Here is an 18,465-nt window from a genome sequence, read left to right on the forward strand (position 1 = left end):
AGACATAGATTTTGTCTTCATGCAGCTGATACTCTGGTATAGAAGACAGCCCTCGCCTGGGTGGCTCGGTCAGTTAAGCGTCCAACTTTGGCTCAGGTCATGAACTCACAGTTCGTGAATTTGAGCCCCGCGTCGGGCTCTGTGCTGACAGCTCGGAGCCTGGAGTCCGCTTCGGATTCTGTGTCTCCCTCTCTCTCTGCCCCTCCCCTGCTTGCGCTCTGCCTCTCTCTCTGTCTCTCTCTCAAAAATAAATAAAGATTAAAAAATATTTAGAAGACGCCCTTAAGGAAAATTAGTAATTTAATTTCAATTATGACCGTGGTACGGGTATCAGCTATGACAACTTCTAGACAGAAGAGCTACTGGGGATAGAAATAATGCATATCAGGACGATGGAATCTGGTTTTGAGGGTCAGACAGAAAGTCCCTTGGGAAGAAGAGACTGAAAAAATGAGCAGGCCAGGAGAGAGTGTGTGGAGAAGGAGCCCTCAAGAAGGAAGAAAGGAGCACGAGACAGGGATGCTCTGGAAGGAAAACACCAACCTGGTTGCTGGAGAAACTTGAATAAAAAAGTATTAAGGAAAGCTATGGCCACATTTCTAGATGGCAAGTAGCCATCTTGGGTGGTGGTCCTTGAAAAATAAGCCAGTTCTCAAAGAATTGAATGTTCCTTAGCATAATAATTCTGGGGCTTTAATCTCACAAGAGTCAGGGTTGCATCAAAGAAAAATGTCATTTTCCTGATAGGACTGAGCCTGCTTATTTCTTAGAAAAACTAGTAAGAAAATCAGCTGTAAAATTTCACCGGCATGAAGACTTGATTCGATGGAGACCCATTTTCTCCCTCATCCTTTAGACTGGAGTTTACCTTTCCCCACTCCAAAACCAACTTTGAGTGTACAAAGGAGAATTTCAGTCAGCATCAGGCCAAAGCCAGAGGATTTGTACTCACAAAAGGCAAGGTGGGGGAGGATTTTACTGAAGGGTTTGGGTGTAACTGGAAGAATCATGGGAAAAGCTAAACCCTGATGTCTAGGTAGCAACGTTTAACGGGCAAATTTTTAGGGTTCCCCATCAAGATGAATCAGTTCTAATTATTTTCCAGACTTGTGACATTGCTTTGTATGCAAATTCCTATAACTAACCACTGTTTCTTCTAAAGTTCCCTGGGCTTTTGAGATCTATTGGGCAATTTAGTAAAGGCTTTTATTTGCATCCACGGCAGGGCAGTGTTTATTTTTCTGAGAAAACCTGGAAAAACGGGAGTTACTCTGAAAAGGGCCAGTAATCCCTTTGCAAGTTCTGGTGAGGGCACTTGGAGAGGTAAGGTTGGAGGAGAATCAGCCCCACCCTCTTGTGAATTTCCAAGCAGGGTCAAGAAAGATAGTTATTGGTAGCATTGGCAGATCCGTAGGCCAGAGACCTACAGAGATACATTGCCGTTAATTCTTACCTCCTACCTCCCCTGCTTTGCACCAGCACCAAAGATTCCACACTGAATCCAGGAAACCCTAACTCAGCAAAAGGAGGAAAGCCTTATCATTCCTGAGATACAGACGGAGAGATCAGTGGGTCTGGGAGGACTAGAGAAAGCATGGCGGGAGAGGAGACGGGTGGGGTAGCAGCACCCATTTCATACAGGGTCTTGGGAATTTTATCCCAAGAACATTGGCAAGCCAATGACGGGCTTTCAGCAAGGAGGGTGCATGGCCAGATTTGTGTTTTGAAGATTGCTTCCATTGAGTATGGAAACTTTCAAGAATGTTACAGATGTTGATAGAAGTGATTCTAGATGAACTTTCTGCAGGGTGAGGAGGCAAATAAGCAAATTTGAAATATCTCATCGGAAAATTCTAGATATCAATTTGGTTTTGTTTTATGAAAATTTTTTCCAGATATGGGATGATTAATGTAATGTGATACTGAAGTTTTAGGTAGGCATCAGAAATGATTGTGGTAAATATATATACTTTCTATAAATTGTATCATGTATTTACATATGATAATAAATACATATAAATATATTTACATATTAAATAATTGCATATGTCTACATATACATATGTCTACATAAAAGAGAGACAAAATGGGTTTGAAATGTGGCTAAACGGAGACAACTAGGGAAGGATTTGAAGTTAAACCTTGAAAACAAGTGTTTTCTCAGAGCCAACTTTTATGACTATCTTTCTTTACTGGAATATTATATGACTATCTTTCTTTACTGAAATATTATATATGTACTGAAAAGTGCATGGTAAATTTCTACAAAGTAAACATACCTCTGTAATTATCACACAGATCAAGAAACTTATGATTAACTTTTAATAAACATAAGGGATAAATTCTGTTGTGACATGCTCATCGAGAAAGGCGGATGAGTACATACCTTGGTGGATGTCCCTCTCATTCTCCTTGACTGCCAAGCACATATATATGCAAGCAGAGGAACACGTTCACCTTCTCATACATCTGATTACCAAGATGCCCCCTCTTATGATCAAACCATTCTCAGTGTGGCAGAGACTACGAATTGCTCATTAAATAAATACTTATCTTCTCTTTTCTCAAATCAACCAGCCTGACTGCATGTCCCGATTCCTTCACACGTAGATAAACTTCAGCCATTGCTATATAGGCAGAATTGTGTGGGATTTCTGGGAATGGGTAGGAAAGTATTTTCCATTTCTTCATTTACCTTGCTACCAGGGACAAAAATGCATGGATGGAGTCTAGCCATTTTGAACTATGAAGACAAAGGCCATGATAGAACGTCATATCCTAGAGTTATCCCAGATATCCTAGAAATATCCAAAAAATCATCATCCAATCTAAACTGCCTACCTCTTTTTTTAGTTGAGAGAATAGTAAACATGTATCTTGTTTAAAGCACCCTTTTTCAATTCTCTTTAACTCATCTAATATTAATCTTAACTGATTTTCATGTGTACCTTCAAATAGATTTACTGACTCCCCAATAGAAAACAACTAAAAGTTATAGCCAACTCTTGTACATAGAAGTCATGTCATGGATAGTCTTCTCTGAGTTCAGTCACCCAAATGATGACTATTTTTCCTTTAGTTCTCTTTATTACAAGCCAATCTTACTTGTGAATAGCAATTCTAAGTAAAATATTACCAAATTGAATTCATCTACACAATAAGATATGCCATAGGACTTATCATCCCCAGAATGCTAAGATGGCTTAACTTTTAAAAATCTATTTATGTAATTAACCACATTGGCTAATTAAAGGGGGGAATGCAGAAGTCACTTCAATAAACGAAGAAAAAATATAAAATACTTACGACAATTAAAATAAATCAACTTAGTGGCTGAGAATTCTCTTAACCTAATAAAATTTCACACATACACATGCACACACACACACACACACACACACACAGTACATGCTAGCAAAAATGGCAGAGAAAGGGCCTCCAAAAACTCTCTCATCTGTACAAGCAATAAGAAAATGAGAGAAAAAAAATAATCAAAATCGGCCTTTTCAGAATTCTGGAAATCAACCAAAAGCTTAACAGCAATTCAGAGTGTTTATTCAAGAAGGATGGGTAAATCCCAATAAGAACAGTGACCTCTGTGGTATTTTAACTTGTCCTTCACCCATCCTACTCTGTCTAGCCTCTCTCTTGCCTTTAAAACCAACAGCCCCAAATCATGAAAGCCAACAGTCTGGCAGCCGCTGGAGGGGCAGAAAGGGGTTGAAACTCCTTTGAAACTTCATTCTCAGAGAAGTGTCCTTATTTGACATATGTGCTGGTTGCTTGAAAGACCCCACTTGCAAGGCTGTCTTTATTGGACCTGACTTGAAACCACACAGTGTGAAAGTCTTTATCCTGGGAGTGTTTGTCCAAAACAATTAGAGGCAACTGATTAACTTTGAAGCTCTCTGAGGTGTTGGAGAACAGTTCCCTTGTTCTTATTTTGTTGAGTCCATCAAGAAAAGAAGAAAGCTTCCATGAATAACAGATAGGTAAGGGTTATAGTTGGTTGTAGTTCAGCAGGGCTCTGCCCCACAAATGTCTTTCCATTCTAGTTCCCAGGCAACAGGAACAGCTTCTCTCTCTGTTGTGCTATTCTTTGGCAAAGGGTATGACTATAAAGTAGAGGGTCTTTTTAAAAAGGTGGGGGGGGGGGCACCTGGGTGGCTTAGTCGGTAAAGCATCCAGCTTCAGCTCAGGTCATGATCTCGCGGTTCGTAGGTTCTGGCCCTGCGTTGGGTTCTGTGCTGACAGCTCAGAGCCTGGAGCCTGCTTCAGATTCTGTGTCTCCCTCTTTCTGCCCCTCCCCTGCCCATGCTGTCTCTCTCTGTCTCTCAAAAATAAATAAATGTTAAAAATTAAAAAAAAAAAGTAGAGGGTCTTTTTACTTTTATTTAAAAAAATTTGTTTTAACATTTATTTATTTTTGAGAGAGAGAGAGACAGAGACAGACAGAGAGAGAATGAGCGGGGGAGGGGCAGAGATAGGGAGACACAGAATTGGAAGCAGGCTCCAGGCTCTGAGCTGTCAGCACAGAGCCCGATGCAGGGCTCAAACTCACTCACGTATGGTAAGATCATGGCCTGAGCTGAAGTTGGTCGCTTAACTGACTGAGCCACCTAGGCCCTCCAAAGCAGAAGGGTCTTTTTAAAACACACGTTTGACTGTGACATCTCCATGCTTAGAATCTTCAAAGATAGGTGCTGTAAAGGGCCTGAGGGTGACTACTAATCCCTACATGACTTGGCTTCTGTGGATTTCTTCTGTCTAATTTCTAGCCTGCCCCCTCCCTTGCAACAATGCTGCAACCTTCCCGAACTACTTGTAGTTCCCCAAATTCACCCAGTGCCTTTACTCAAGCTTTTGTATTTCCTGGAATCTCCCCTTCCCCCACCCTGCCTTGTTTGCCCAAAAACTCCTACTCATTTTTCAAGATTCAAACCAATTGTTGCTTCTCCAAAGCCCAAAAACCACTTCTTGGGGATGAGACTCTCTCCCTCCCCCATACATTATTTCTTTTTGTCCCCTGTTAGGTGGAGATGATTATTACAGAGGAGACTCGGAAATCATCAGCAGGGAAGCCCACAAAATTTATATTTCCCCATATTTTCTTGAATCCTGGAAGACCAAGAAGGGGAAGTGGCATGCCCAAGTCCATGTAACAAGTTACCAGCAGAGCTGACGCTGGAAGTCAAAGATGCTTTCTCTCTCCTTTGAGATTTGCTGATGCCCACTGAGAGCTCTTTGGGACTTGATCTATTTTCTCTCCTATGTTCATAAGGTCTCCTGGATTCTCTCAAACCCCAGACCACTGAATTTTGCAAGACTTGCTAAAATGGCAGCATTGGAGGTCTTGTTGGCACCTCAAAAAAGCACTGGAATGAGTTCCACTGGTAGGCTTATACCTAACATCTGGAACCACCAGTGGAAGCCTCTGGAAGAGCATCAACTCCAGAGTCGGACATCTTGGGTCTGAATCCCAACACCCACCAATTACAAGTTTAGAACCTCAGGAAAAGTGAACTTTCTAGTCTCAGTTACCTCACGTGAAAAAAAGTGGATGCTTTTTTCCATCAGGATTAAATGAGTTTACCTTAGTAAATCATTCAGCAAAAATCTGGCATACAGTAAATACTCCATAAGTATTAGTTGCTTTTCTTCTTCTTCTTCTTCTTCTTCTTCTTCTTCTTCTTCTGTCTCATACCGTTCCCTCCTTTTTCCCAGGCTCAGGACTTTAATTTGAGTGAATTGAGACAAGATCTCTTGGCCTAACTTTTTCCAAGTATAAAATAAGAGGGAATTGATTACGTGATCTCTGTACCTAAAATGATACTTTCTTTCTATCCTTCTTGCTTCTATCAATCTTCCATTCAGGTCTGTGGACCCCGCACAAAGCCTGCCCCTGGGTATGACCTGCACAATAGAGGTTTTTCTCTCAGAGGAAGTAGAGGGGAATTGGAAGGTACCTGGGGAAATGCAAATTTGGTGGCTAAATAGGACTTCCCTAGGTCTGATGACTTCCAAGATGCTGCTGAGATGTAATGCCAGTGATGATATGAAGAGGAGAGGCCGGCCCTACCTCAGAGAATGGTTGTAATTAGCATGTCTATCACACAAATATTTTAAACACCTACTGTATGTCAGGCATTGTTAGATTGGGGAAATACAAATATAAATAGAACAAAATGAAACTCAGTGAGGGGGTGGGTTTGTTGACCTAGACTGAAGAGACCTGGTTTCTGGTCATGGCTTTGTAAAACCTGGCCATGTTGCCTCTGGCAAGTGTTTACCTCTAAACACTCAGCTTCCTGATGGTGAGAGGAGGGAGATAGAAAAATAGCTTCTAAGGTTGTATGTGTGTGTGTGTGTGTGTGTGTCCCCACATTATACCTCTCCTCTGAAATTGAGCTCTGTATGTTCAAGTACTCTCTGGAAAGCTCTATCTGGATGAACCACAGACACTTAAACTGAACATATCCCAAGCCAACAAACTAATCTTACACCTTTGCTCCCAATTTTGTCCCAAAGTTATCTTTACTTCCTATACTTCCTAGCTCAGAGACTGGCATTGCTATATGCCTAAAGACTACACCATCATCTAAAGGCCATTGTATACAGGCCCCTCTCTGTCCAGTCAGTCACCAAACCCTACAAAATCCACCTGTGAAATGAGTCTTCTATGGACTACCTTGTCTCCCACCTCTATCACTTCCTTAGTGGAGACCATTATTCTAATCATCTCCCTGCCTCCAGTTTACCTCCCATCTCTCCCATACTGTGGCTGAAGTAATCTTTCCGAAGCAGAAATATGAAATATGGTCACTTAGCCGCTTACAACTTTTGGTGGCTTCCATCAAGAAGATGAACAACTGTCCAAGAATGTATTTAATTATCTGTGGGTGAAAAAGAGCTTTCTGAGCAGGCAGAAGAAGGGACATTGCCTCCTGTTGGAAGGCCTCGGTTCTCCAGGCAGAGTTTCCTTAGGAACGAATGAAAGATGAAACAATGAAGAAAAGGAGGGAACGGACAAATATCGAGTGCCCGTGTTATGTCAAATGCTGTACTTCATATACACTATGTTGTTTTACCACTTGGAAAATATACAAATATAAGAGACATTTAAGGTCAGGTTCCCCCCAAAGTAGACTCTGAGATGGAGACTGGTGAGCAGGAAGTGTACCCGAGTACTTGTGAAGGTCAATACCTGTGGGAAGTGAAGGACAAAGGGTTGAGCAGAGGGAAGGGTTGAACTCTGGAAACGGTTGGAACAAAGGCCTCACCTGACTATCTGAGGACCTCCGGAGCTGGGATGCCTCCTAAAGGCCACTCCAAATCGAGGCAAGGGGACGAGACTTTTATGTTCTTTCAGTGACCACCTGACCAGTTGTTGGATGTAGGTGGCGCTCAGGGAAGGAACTGGCTGAGGGCAGGTTCCGAGGAGGGACTCCCCCGCTGCTTCCAGCAACTGGGAAATGGTTGCTTTGGTTCTCAGACCTGGGCAGCATGTAGTGGCATCTGTGACATGAGGAAACTCGCAGTGCACTATTTTATAGATGGGAAAAGTGAGTTTTACCAATAATGTGATTGATCCCAGGTCACACGACTAGTGTCCCTGTAGGTATAACTCATATTTTTCTGACTCCATGCTCCTTCAGCTATAAATACTTCTGCAATTAGAAAAGGCTTCACTGGGGTCAGGTCAAACCTGAACCCTCAGGGACTTTGGGCGGCAGCATGAGTTATCACATGCAGTGATCGTTAGAGGAAGAATTAGAACTGGCTGCTGGTGGGGCCAAATATTTAAGGTCTTAGAGATTTCTGAGAACAGACAGCGTAAGTTTCAAGATCTGAGGGCCTCAAGGTGAAATCCAGGACAAGCAGAGCAGGGCCATCCTTATGGCAGGCCCAGCATGGGTCTTTGCAGAAGACTGGTAGCTGAAAAAGTCAGCAAAGCAGCGATCATGGATGGGAGCCAGAGGCCAAAAGTGGCCTGCAAGCTGGAGAGTTCAAAGGGTTGATGGGAGTGGGGCCAAGGGAGGGGGAAAGAGAAGGCCTTAAGGGCAAACGGAGGCAGTTCCTAAGAAGAGAACAGGAAATACCAAAGAAGTCAAGAGTCAGAGATAATAATAAATACGTTAGAATATGGGGTGCAGATACTAGGTATTTATCCAAAGGATACAAGGATGCTGTTTTGAAGGGACACACACATCCCCATGTTTATAGCAGCACTTTCAACAATAGCCAAAGGATGGAAAGAGCCCAAATGTCCACCGATGGATGAATGGATAAAGGAGATGTGGTATATATATATACAATGGAGTATTACTTGGCAGTCAAACAGAACGAAATCTTGCCATTTGCAACTATGTGGATAGAATTAGAGGGTATCATGCTAAGCAAAATCAGTCAGTCAGAGAAAGACAAATATCATATGACTTCACTCATATGAGGACTTTAAGATACAAAACAGATGAACATAAGAGAAAGGAAGTGAAAATAATATAAAAACAGGGAGGGGGGCAAAACAGAAGAGACTCATAAATCTGGAGAACAAACTGAAGGTTACTGGAGGGGGTGGGGGAGGGGGGATGGACTAAGTGGGTCAGGGGCACCAAGGAATCGACTCCTGAAATCATTGTTGCACTATGTGCTAACTAACTTGAATTCAAACTAAAAAAATAAATCAAATAAATAGAAAAAAAATTGCAAAAAAAAAAAAAAAAAAAAAGAATATGGGGAGCAGAGCCCAGAAAGAATGATAAAGACTTTGCTAGGCAGCATGTAGCCCAGGCCAGTCTGGCAGGAGGTGGCAGACCTTAAGTTCCAGTGCTTTCCGGGGCGCCTGGGTGGCTCAGTCGGTTGAGCGTCCGACTTCGGCTCAGGTCACGATCTCGCGGTCCGTGAGTTCGAGCCCCGCGTCGGGCTCTGGGCTGACGGCTCAGAGCCTGGCGCCTGCTTCCGATTCTGTGTCTCCCTCTCTCTCTGCCCTTCCCCCGTTCATGCTTTGTCTCTGTCTCAAAAATAAATAAATGTTAAAAAAAAAAATTAAAAAAAAAAAGTTCCAGTGCTTTTCCTGTTTCTTATTCATTGCGTGGCCTCAGGCAACTTTTTAGCTCCTAAGCCTCAGTTTTCCTCATCTGTGAATTGGGGATAGTAATAGGAAGATCTAGACCCGCTACAGAGCTCGTGGGAAAGATAAGCTGTTTCTGTGATGGGATTCTCCCCACCCGTGACCTGGCATTCCTGTGTGAACAAGCTGAATTTAGAACCCAGACTCTTCAAGTAGACTCTTGTATTTTGAAGAATTCAGTAAGCAACGTAGGAAGCAATGTGATTGCCCCTCTTTCTCCCAGCCTTCCATCCCAGTGTAGAATGGTGCACCCTACAGGATGTGGGGAAGTCCCTGTGAGACGCGCTGTCCAGAAGGAAAGCTGGAGAAGGACGGCTAGGTCTCAGGGTGCCATCTGAGCACACAGGGTTTAATATCCCAGCCGTGTAGGGTCCAGACAAGGCCAAGGATTAGCATTTTAATGGCCTTTACCCTGGTTCTATCGTCAGAACAGGGAGCTGGGAGCCATCCCTCCCAAGGGCAATACAACGCCACGGGATGGGACACCCTCCTTGTTGTTTTAACTCGGTTATCAACAAAGCAAACAGGTAAAACTGGAGAAGGAAGCCTCCGTCTCCAGATACGGTCTACACTCTCGCCCCACAGAACGCCTTCTACAGCTTAACATTTTTAAAAAATGTTTTATTATTTATTTTTGAGAGAGAGAGAGAGAGACAGAGTGCGAGTGAGGGAGGGGCAGAGAGAGGGAGACACGGAATCCGAAGCAGGCTCCAGGCTGTGCGCACAGAGCCCCACGCGGGGCTCGAACCCACGAACTCACGAGATCCTGACCTGAGCTGAGGTCGGACGCTCAACCGACTGAGCCACCCAGGCGCCCCTACAGCTTAACATTTTAAACAACCTCATGATCTTCTTTGGCTCTCCTTTTAAGGCATAATTAATACAAAACTCTCTAAGAAATCATGGGTCACGAAACCAGGCAGCAGCCTCTAAGAATACATCCTTGTGTCTTTCGTTAATTAAAAAAGAACACAGAAGCGTGCGCACAGCGGTTGTTGCAATTACAGACGTGCTCATGGAGTGAGTGGACGACTGAGGCAAGAAGAAACTGCACTTAAGCCACAGCTCAGGAAGGAGGGTCAGTCGCTTTCACAGCCTCCACGCTGGGCACCAGCATCTGGACTTCAGCCATCACTTAGAACTAGTTCAACTATCCGCTCTTCGCTTGTGATCATACCCAGAGGCGTTTTTTACTTGAAATTTCATAATACAGCAAAAGAATACACTGAGGTGGCCAGAGCCATGCTACAGAGCGAGAGCTCGACAGGCATTTCATATAGTCACGGGATTTACATTACACAATAACCGTAATTACTATGCTGCATGCTTTGGACTTCCAATCCCTCCGCACGTGGATTCTGCGAAACTGAATCAGGTGTGGCCAAGGGCTCGGTTCACATTTTCATTCTGTTCCACATTTTCGGTGCCGATTTACATTTAATTGTATCGTGCCTGTTAACGTTTTAAAACACCCGTCGGTATTTTTCTCAATGAAATGTGGTTTTCGACACCGCGATGTCCAACTCCTTAACACCAGGGCTTTCAAACACTTGTGGCAGAAAATTCACCTCTCTGCCTGAAATTGCTAACGGTTCTTTATGGCCCCGTCACGTGCTTTACCTCTAAGGGATGCTGCAAAGTTACTGTTGGCCTCTGGCGGGGAAGCCCGGGAACGACATTCATTGCCAGGGTGCCTATAGCATTCTGGTCCAGGTCTCTGAGGATCGTCCCTGATCTTGACCACAAGGTAGTATTTTCTGTGCATCACCTGCTGCAGCTACATGCGGTTCATCATCTAATCGCTCGTGGCCACTTTCAGGAAGCAATGAAAACGAGAGCCGCCACGTACAAAACGGTTACTGCATGCCAGGCTCCGCGCTGAGCACCCCACTCGCACTGATGTCATTTAGCGTCCCGCAACCCTGTGAAGCATTTCCTTATATATTTTTTTGTTGTTGAGGAGGAAAGAAAGGCTCAGAAAGATTATTCAACTTGCCCGGGGTCGCACGATTTATAAATAAACAGGCTGGGGACTTGAACCCAGGTGTCTCTGACCACAGAGCCAGGGTTCTGAGCCAGTCTCCTTTGGTGCCTTGTAAACAAAGATTTGGAGATCTGCAAGTGTGAAAACTGTTGTGACAAGGTTAGAAGACTACGGGAGATTTTACTTTATCTCTTCTTTGGAAATGTTCTTCAATACTGTATGACATTTGCAATTTGAAAAAGAGGAGACAGAGCCTAACATCTCAACATCCCATTTCCCGCGTAGCTTGCTCTGAACTAGAAATGTTGTTTGGTAAAGTCATTCGAGTGGTTGATAATTAGGTGTGTGAGTTTTTGTATGATTACATCATTAAAGGATGTTGAAGGTCATTATATTTCAATTGGATACAGTGTTTTCCTTGTGGTTAGCGCTGGGGCAGGCAGGTGGACGGAGAAGGGGAAGCTACTAGACTTTCTTACTGTATTTCCCACACTTCATCGCTCTCTCCAGTGATCCCAGCTAGAGCTCTAACTGTTCCTTTTTCCCTGGACTCACTTTCAGGTCAACGTATGTCACTGGCATGGTGGTGCGGGAATGTCACTCCATACGTGGCCTGTGAGCATCTCAGGTCATGTAGTGACCTCACGGAGCACTCAGTCCTTCCTCCCCAGCTGTCTTTGTCTCGCAGAGAGTGAACATTGGTTAGGGACTGGGACTATTCAGAAAGGAATGAATCTTCCTCTTTGCCTGGCTCTGCAGGAAGAGTGATCCGTGGACTTGCCAAAGAGTCTTCTAGAACTGCTGAAGAGGAAGCCTCAGTTTGAGCTTTGCGTGAAGGGAAGAACAAGGTTGGCCATGACTATCCGGGGTTTCTAGGGTGCTTTGCAAATGATTTTAAATTTATTACTCTGTCGGAGAAGGTGGATCAGCGTTATGGGAGGCACTTTTTGGTGCACAGAAAGAATTTGAGGTCGGTGACTCAACAGCCACTGTCACTGGTTCCTAAACTCTGTTCCTTCCTAGAAGGAGTGGAATGGCGTGGGCATTTCCCTCTCTGTAGCAGTTTATGCCAGTAGAAAACAGGCTAGTAAATTACATGGCTGCCACGTAGGGTAATGTGGGGGATACTAAGAAGCACCCCCAACCCTACCAACAATGCTTCTCAAATCGCCGTGGAGACTGTAGGGACAAGAGACATGGAGAGTCAGTCCAGGGAAGGCCCCAAAGGGAGGGATCTCCACCTATTGGCTCTGGGGTCTGGAGGGAGGGCAGGAGCATCAGTGGAAGTGACAAGAGTTTGGGGAGGTAGCCCTCAGATTAGGGGTGCCTATGGCTATCTCTCCTCAATCTCTAGATTCCAGTGTTCTGACCCGGATCTGAACCCTGGAGGAGGCATTGATGTGGGAAGGTCTTTGAGGGAGCGATTTCAGTATCTCAGACCAAGTAAAGACCAGAAGGTACTGTCAGTAGTATCTTCACAGGCCATACTGGGCCATGTCCCCAGCTCCCCTTTCTGAGGCTGGGTCAGTCAGCGCGTCCATCTGTTCAGGAGGGTGGCTACTGGTGTGAACACCGAAGATGAAGATGTTGGGCAAAACCGGGGCCTCAGTCTGGGTGAGAGCCACCTCATACCATGGTTTCCTCCCATGTCCCTGAGGCCCTGCAACCCCGACCCACTGGAGGGCTGTCTGCTCCACTGGTCTGTTCAGTCCCCGTATCAGACACCTGTCCCGTGGGCTTCCTCCTCTCACCCAGCAGGGCTGAGCCAGGGTGTTTTTTCCAGTGATTTCCCCAGGCCGATTTTAGACGCAATCAGGTCTCCTAGGAGATGTTTCAGAGTTTGGGGGAATTTTGTATTTTCGTTTTGTTTTTGTGGGGTTTTTGTTGCTTTTTGTTGTTGTTGTTGTTGTTGTTGTGTTAATTTTGCTTATTCGGATAAATGTGCTTATCATGAACGCCAAGCAGCCAGGTAGTCTGGTTGGCTCCTCAGGGATCCTTCCCTGTGGTGCTGGCTCATGGTATCGAGGCCTCCCTAGTCAGAGGCCATGATGAGCATGGCCGTCGGCTGGGAAGCCAGGATTCGCAGGGGCAGCCCAGCCCCAGGCACCTTTAGGCAGGTCACTTTGCTGCTGTGGCCATAAAGTGTTAGGAGAGAGAGAAGCAAATCTTAGGGGGATGTTCCATCCTCCTGTTTAAGGATAAGAGATAACCTCATTGTTACAGGAGATTGTTTGGGGAGGGCCCTTTTCCACAGATATGTGGTCCTCCTCACTCTCAGAGTGGGGTTCCATTTGGCCAAAGGATTCCACATAGCCAAAGGAAGTGCTGTTTTGTCACAGGGGACGGAAGTAAGAGGTAGCAAATGTTGCTCCCACAGGATTCTCCTGTTGCCCAGAACTTCACCTGTGCCAGAGGGAATGTTCCATGGATAACAGGCCATTGGCCAACAGGAGCCTGAAGATTGGCTAAGGTCCTTGCCCATTGTGATGGAAATGAGGTGGTGAGCAGATGGAGCACAGACTCTGGAGTCACATAACACAGGAATACATTTGAATGCAATTCTTCCATTTTGGGGACTCTGGGCCATTAGACAAATTGTTTAGCAGCTCTGTACCTTAAGCTGTAAAATAGTGATAATTATGCCTGCTTTTTCCTGTTATAAAAATTACTGAAGGGCACCTGGGTGGATCAGTTGGTTGAGCGTCTGATTTTGGCTCAGGTCATGATCTCGCGGTTTGTGAGTTCGAGCCCCACATCTGGCTCACTGCTATCAGCCTGTCAGCACAGAGCCTGCTTCAGATCCTCTGTCCCCCTCTCTCTGCCCCTCCCCTGCATGTGCTCTCCCCAAAAATAAATAAATGTTTTATTTAATTTTTAATTTTTTTTAATGTTTATATTTTATTTTTGAGACAGAGAGAGACAGAGCGTGAGCGGGGGAGGGGCAGAGAGAGAGGGAGACACAGAATCCGAAGCAGGCTCCAGGCTCCGAGCTGTCAGCACAGAGCCCGATGCAGGACTCGAACTCGTCAACTGCGAGATCACGACCTGAGCCAAAGTCGGATGCTCAACCGACTGAGCCACCCAGGGGCCCCAAGTAAATAAATGTTTTAGAAAATTAATGAATTAAATAATGTATGTGGAAGCCCCAGACATCCAGGGGCTTCAATTAGGATTTGCTTCCTCCTTGCCTTCTTGAGTATTCATGGGGGATAATGAGTACACTCCAGGGAAAGAGAAAGGTTTTGACTTGGAGTCAGTGTTCCCAAGTTTGGTGTAGTCCCTGCCTTCCACCACCACCAGCTCTGCCCCCTTCATAGGGCTGTAAAGATCAAATAAGGGAGTGAATATGAAGGTTTTTGAAAATGGATTCATAAAAACAAGGCTTTATCATTTGTGTATCTTTAATTGTTTGTCCAAGTCTGCTCTTTTTTTTTTAAATTTTTTAACGTTTATTTATTTTTGAGAGACAGAGAGAGATAGAGCATGAGTGGGGAAGGAGCAGAGAGAAAGGAAGACACAGAACCTGAAGCAGGCTCCAGGCTCTGAGCTGTCAGCACAGAGCCCGACGTGGGACTCAAACCTATGAACCATGAGATTATGACCTGAGCTGAAGTTGGGCGCTTAACTGACTGAGCCACCCAGGCACTCCAAGTCCAAGTCTCCTCTTTACAGCTGATAGAAATAGCTTGCTGTACCAGATACAGTAATTATAAACATCATGGTAGTCACCTTACCCCTATCTTGGTTTTCTGTGGCTGTTATAGCAAATTACCACAAACTTGATGGCTAAACTGTAGGTTTTTGTAGATGTTCTTTATCAGGTTGAGGAAGTTTCTCTCTACGCCTAGTTGGCCAAAAATTCTCACTACCAATTTTGTCACCTGCTTTCTTCACATGTGTCGATATGATCTTGTGATTCTTCTTCTTTATCCTGTTGATAGGATAGATTAACTGATTTTCTAATGTTGAGCCAGGCTTGCGTGCCTGGGATAAATTCCACGTGGTCAAAAACATCCCACTTTATACATTGTTGGACTTCATTGGCTAATATTTTGTTGAGGATTTGTGTACCTATGTCCACAAGAGATATTGGCCTGTGGTTTCTTTTCTTGTAATGTTTTTGCCTGTTTTTGATATTAGAGGGAGTTAGAATATGGAATAAGAGTGTCTGGATGGCTGAGTTCGTTAAGCATCAGATTCTTAAATCTGGCTCAGGTCATGATCCCTGGTGAGGGGAACAAGTGCTGTGTCAGGCTCCATGCTGAATGTGGAGCCTCCTTGAGATCCTCTCTCTCAGGGAGCCTGGGGGGTTCTGTCGGTTAAGCATCCAACTTGGGCTCAGATCATGATCTTGTGGCTCACGAGCTTGAGCCCCTTCAGATTCTGTGTCTCCACCCCCCCACCCCTCCCCCACTCTCACTCTGTCTCTCTTTCTCAAAAATTAATAAACATTAAACAAAAAAAAAAAATCCTCTCTCTCTGCCTCCCCCCAAACCCCTGCTTGCAAGCTTTCTCTCTCTCTCTCTAAAAAAAAAAAAAAAAAAAAAAAAAAAAAAAAGCATATGTAATAGAATGAGTTAGGACAACAGAATAGAACCGGTGAATCAGTATGCTTTCTGGTTTGGAAGGTTATCAATAACTTGTTTAGATTGTCTATTTCATGTGTGAGTTCTGGCGGATTTTGTCTTATCAAGGAATTGTTCCATTTCATTGAGGTTATCACATTTGTAGGCATAGAGTTGTTCATAGTATTCCTTTACTGTCCTTTTATTTTTTTTTCCTTTTTTATTAATTTTTTTTTTAATGTTTGTTTATTTTTGGGACAGAGAGAGACAGAGCATGAACGGGGTGGGTCAGAGAGAGAGGGAGACACAGAATCGGAAGCAGGCTCCCGGCTCCGAGCCGTCGGCCCAGAGCCCGATGCGGGGCTCGAACTCACTGGCCGCGAGATCGTGACCTGAGCTGAAGTCGGACACTTAGCCTACTGCGCCACACAGGCGCCCCTTTACTGTCCTTTTAGTGTCCATGAGTTTGGTGGTGATGTTCCCTCTTACATTTCTGATATTAGTAATTTGTGTCCTGTATCTTTTTTTATTTAAATTTATTTAGCCTGGCTAGAGGTTTACCAATTTTGTTGATCTTTGCCAAGAACCAGCCTTTGCTTTCATTGATTTTCTCTATTAATTTCCTGTTTTCAATTTCTTGGCTTTCTACTCTAGTTTTTATTATTTCTTCTCTTTTGCTTACTTTGGAATGAATTTGGTCTTCGTTTTCTAGTTCCCTAAAGTGAAAGCTTATATTCTTGATTTTAGGTCTTTCATCTTTTCTGTTATATGCATTCAATGTTATCAATTTCCCTTTAAGCACTACTTTTGCTGAATCCCACAAATTTTGATAAATTGTGTTTTCATTTTAATTTTGCTCAAAATATTGAAAAATTTCTCTAGAGATTCTTTGGCCTGTGTATTATTTAGAAATGTATTGTTTAATCTCTACATATTTGGGGATTTTCCAGATGCTTTTTGTTGTTGATTTCCAGTTTATTTCCAGTGTGGCCTGAGAACAGACAATGTATGATTTCTATTATTCTAAATTTGTTACAGGGTGTCTTATGACCCAGAAGGTGGTCTATTTTGGTGAACGTTCCATGTGAGCTTGAGAAGAATGCGTATTCTGCTGTTATCGGGTTAGCATGTTTTCTCTTTCTCTATTTACTTTTATTTTAAAATGTATTTATTTTTGAGAGAGACAGAGGCAGCGTGAGCAGGAGAGAGGCAGAGAGAGAGGGAGACAGAGAATCCCAAGCAGGCTCCACCCTGCCAGCACAGAGCCCAAAGCAGGGTCTGAACTCAGGAACCATGAGATCATGACCTGAGCAGAAACCAATAGTCGGAGGCTTCCCTGACTGAGCCACCCAGGGGCCCCTCTCTATTTACTTTTAATCTATATGTGTCTTTATACTTAAAATGGGTTTCTTATAGACTACACAGAGTTGGGTTTTGTCTTTTGTCTTTGTTGTTTTGAATCATACTTCAATGTATTGTCATTGTCGATCTGTGAACAAGTATGTCTTTTTCCCATGAAGGGAGATCCTTTTCAATCTGCTGTAACACGTGCCCACACATCTTCAACTTGAAAATGTAGCTTTTCAAGCTTTAGTAAGAGTAGACTATTCCTTTTTCACTTTCACAATTTTTAGGCTGCTGCCGGAAGTCTTCTTGGCATCTGTTTTGAATTCTGTTGTCAGTGCATCTCTCACTGCTTTTGCAGAGATCTGGAAGTATCCGATGTAGCTGAGCCCAGCCTGTCACCAGTACACCACCATGATGTCTCAAGAGTGAGCACCTTTGACCAAATCGCAAGGACCTGTTATCGCCGGCCTGGCGGGCAGCCCAGCTACAGGAAGTCAGGCCCGAGAAGCAGAAGGGGCAGGGCCCTACACCAGCCAATCCTGCCGCCTCTTGCCCTGCTCCACCTCCCGAATGGCCCCTGCTGCCCACCAGGAGCCAATCAGGTCTCGTTTTTTTGAGCCACTCTGACAATCTCTGTCTTTTCATTGGCTCGTTTAGACCATTGACGCTCAAAGTGATTCTTGATATAGTTAGGATAATATTTAATCATATTTGTTACTGTTTTCTGTCTGGTTCCCTTGTTCTTTGTTACTATTATTGCCTTCCACTCTTCCTCTGTCTTTTGTAGTTTCATTAAGCACTTCATTTTCTCTCCTTTCTTAGTGGGTACGTTATACCTTTTATTTTTTATTGATTTTTTTTACTGGTTGCCCTGGATTCTGCAATATACACTTACAACTCATCCAAGCGCACTTCCAAATAACACTACACTGCTTTCTGGGTAGTGTGAGTACCTTACATAACAAAATAATCCTAATTCCTCTCTCCTGGCCCTTGTATCCTTGTCATTCATTTCACTTATATATAAGCATTCATAAGCATAGATACACATAAGGGATATACGTAAACACCCATAATTGAATACATTGCTGCTATTGTTATTATTTTTATCATTTTTAATTTTATTTTATTATTTTATTATTATTATTATTATTATTATTATTATTTTGAACAGAGTGTTATCTGTTAGGTCAGTTATGCGTAGGAAAAATAAGTTTTCATTTCACCTTCACTTACTCCTTCTCTGATGTTCTTCCTCTCCTTATGTAGGTCTGTTTTTTTTTTAATTAACGTTTATTTATTTTTGAGAGACGGAGAGAGGCAGATCACAAGTGGGGGAGGGGCAGAGAGAGAATGAGACACAGAATCCGAAGCAGAGCCCGACGGCGGGGCTCGAACTCGGACTGAGAGATCATGACCTGAGCCGAAGTTGGACGCTT

General features: G+C 43.8%; 1 pseudogene; it reads right to left on the reverse strand.

Annotated features, from left to right (window-relative positions):
• Nucleotides 1-17,283: 17,283 nt before the first annotated feature.
• Nucleotides 17,284-17,553, reverse strand: LOC122476314 (annotated as a pseudogene).
• Between the last annotated feature and the right edge of the window lie 912 nt (nt 17,554-18,465).

Source organism: Prionailurus bengalensis, chromosome E4 (assembly GCF_016509475.1).
Source record: "Prionailurus bengalensis isolate Pbe53 chromosome E4, Fcat_Pben_1.1_paternal_pri, whole genome shotgun sequence".
Taxonomy (NCBI): domain Eukaryota; kingdom Metazoa; phylum Chordata; class Mammalia; order Carnivora; family Felidae; genus Prionailurus; species Prionailurus bengalensis.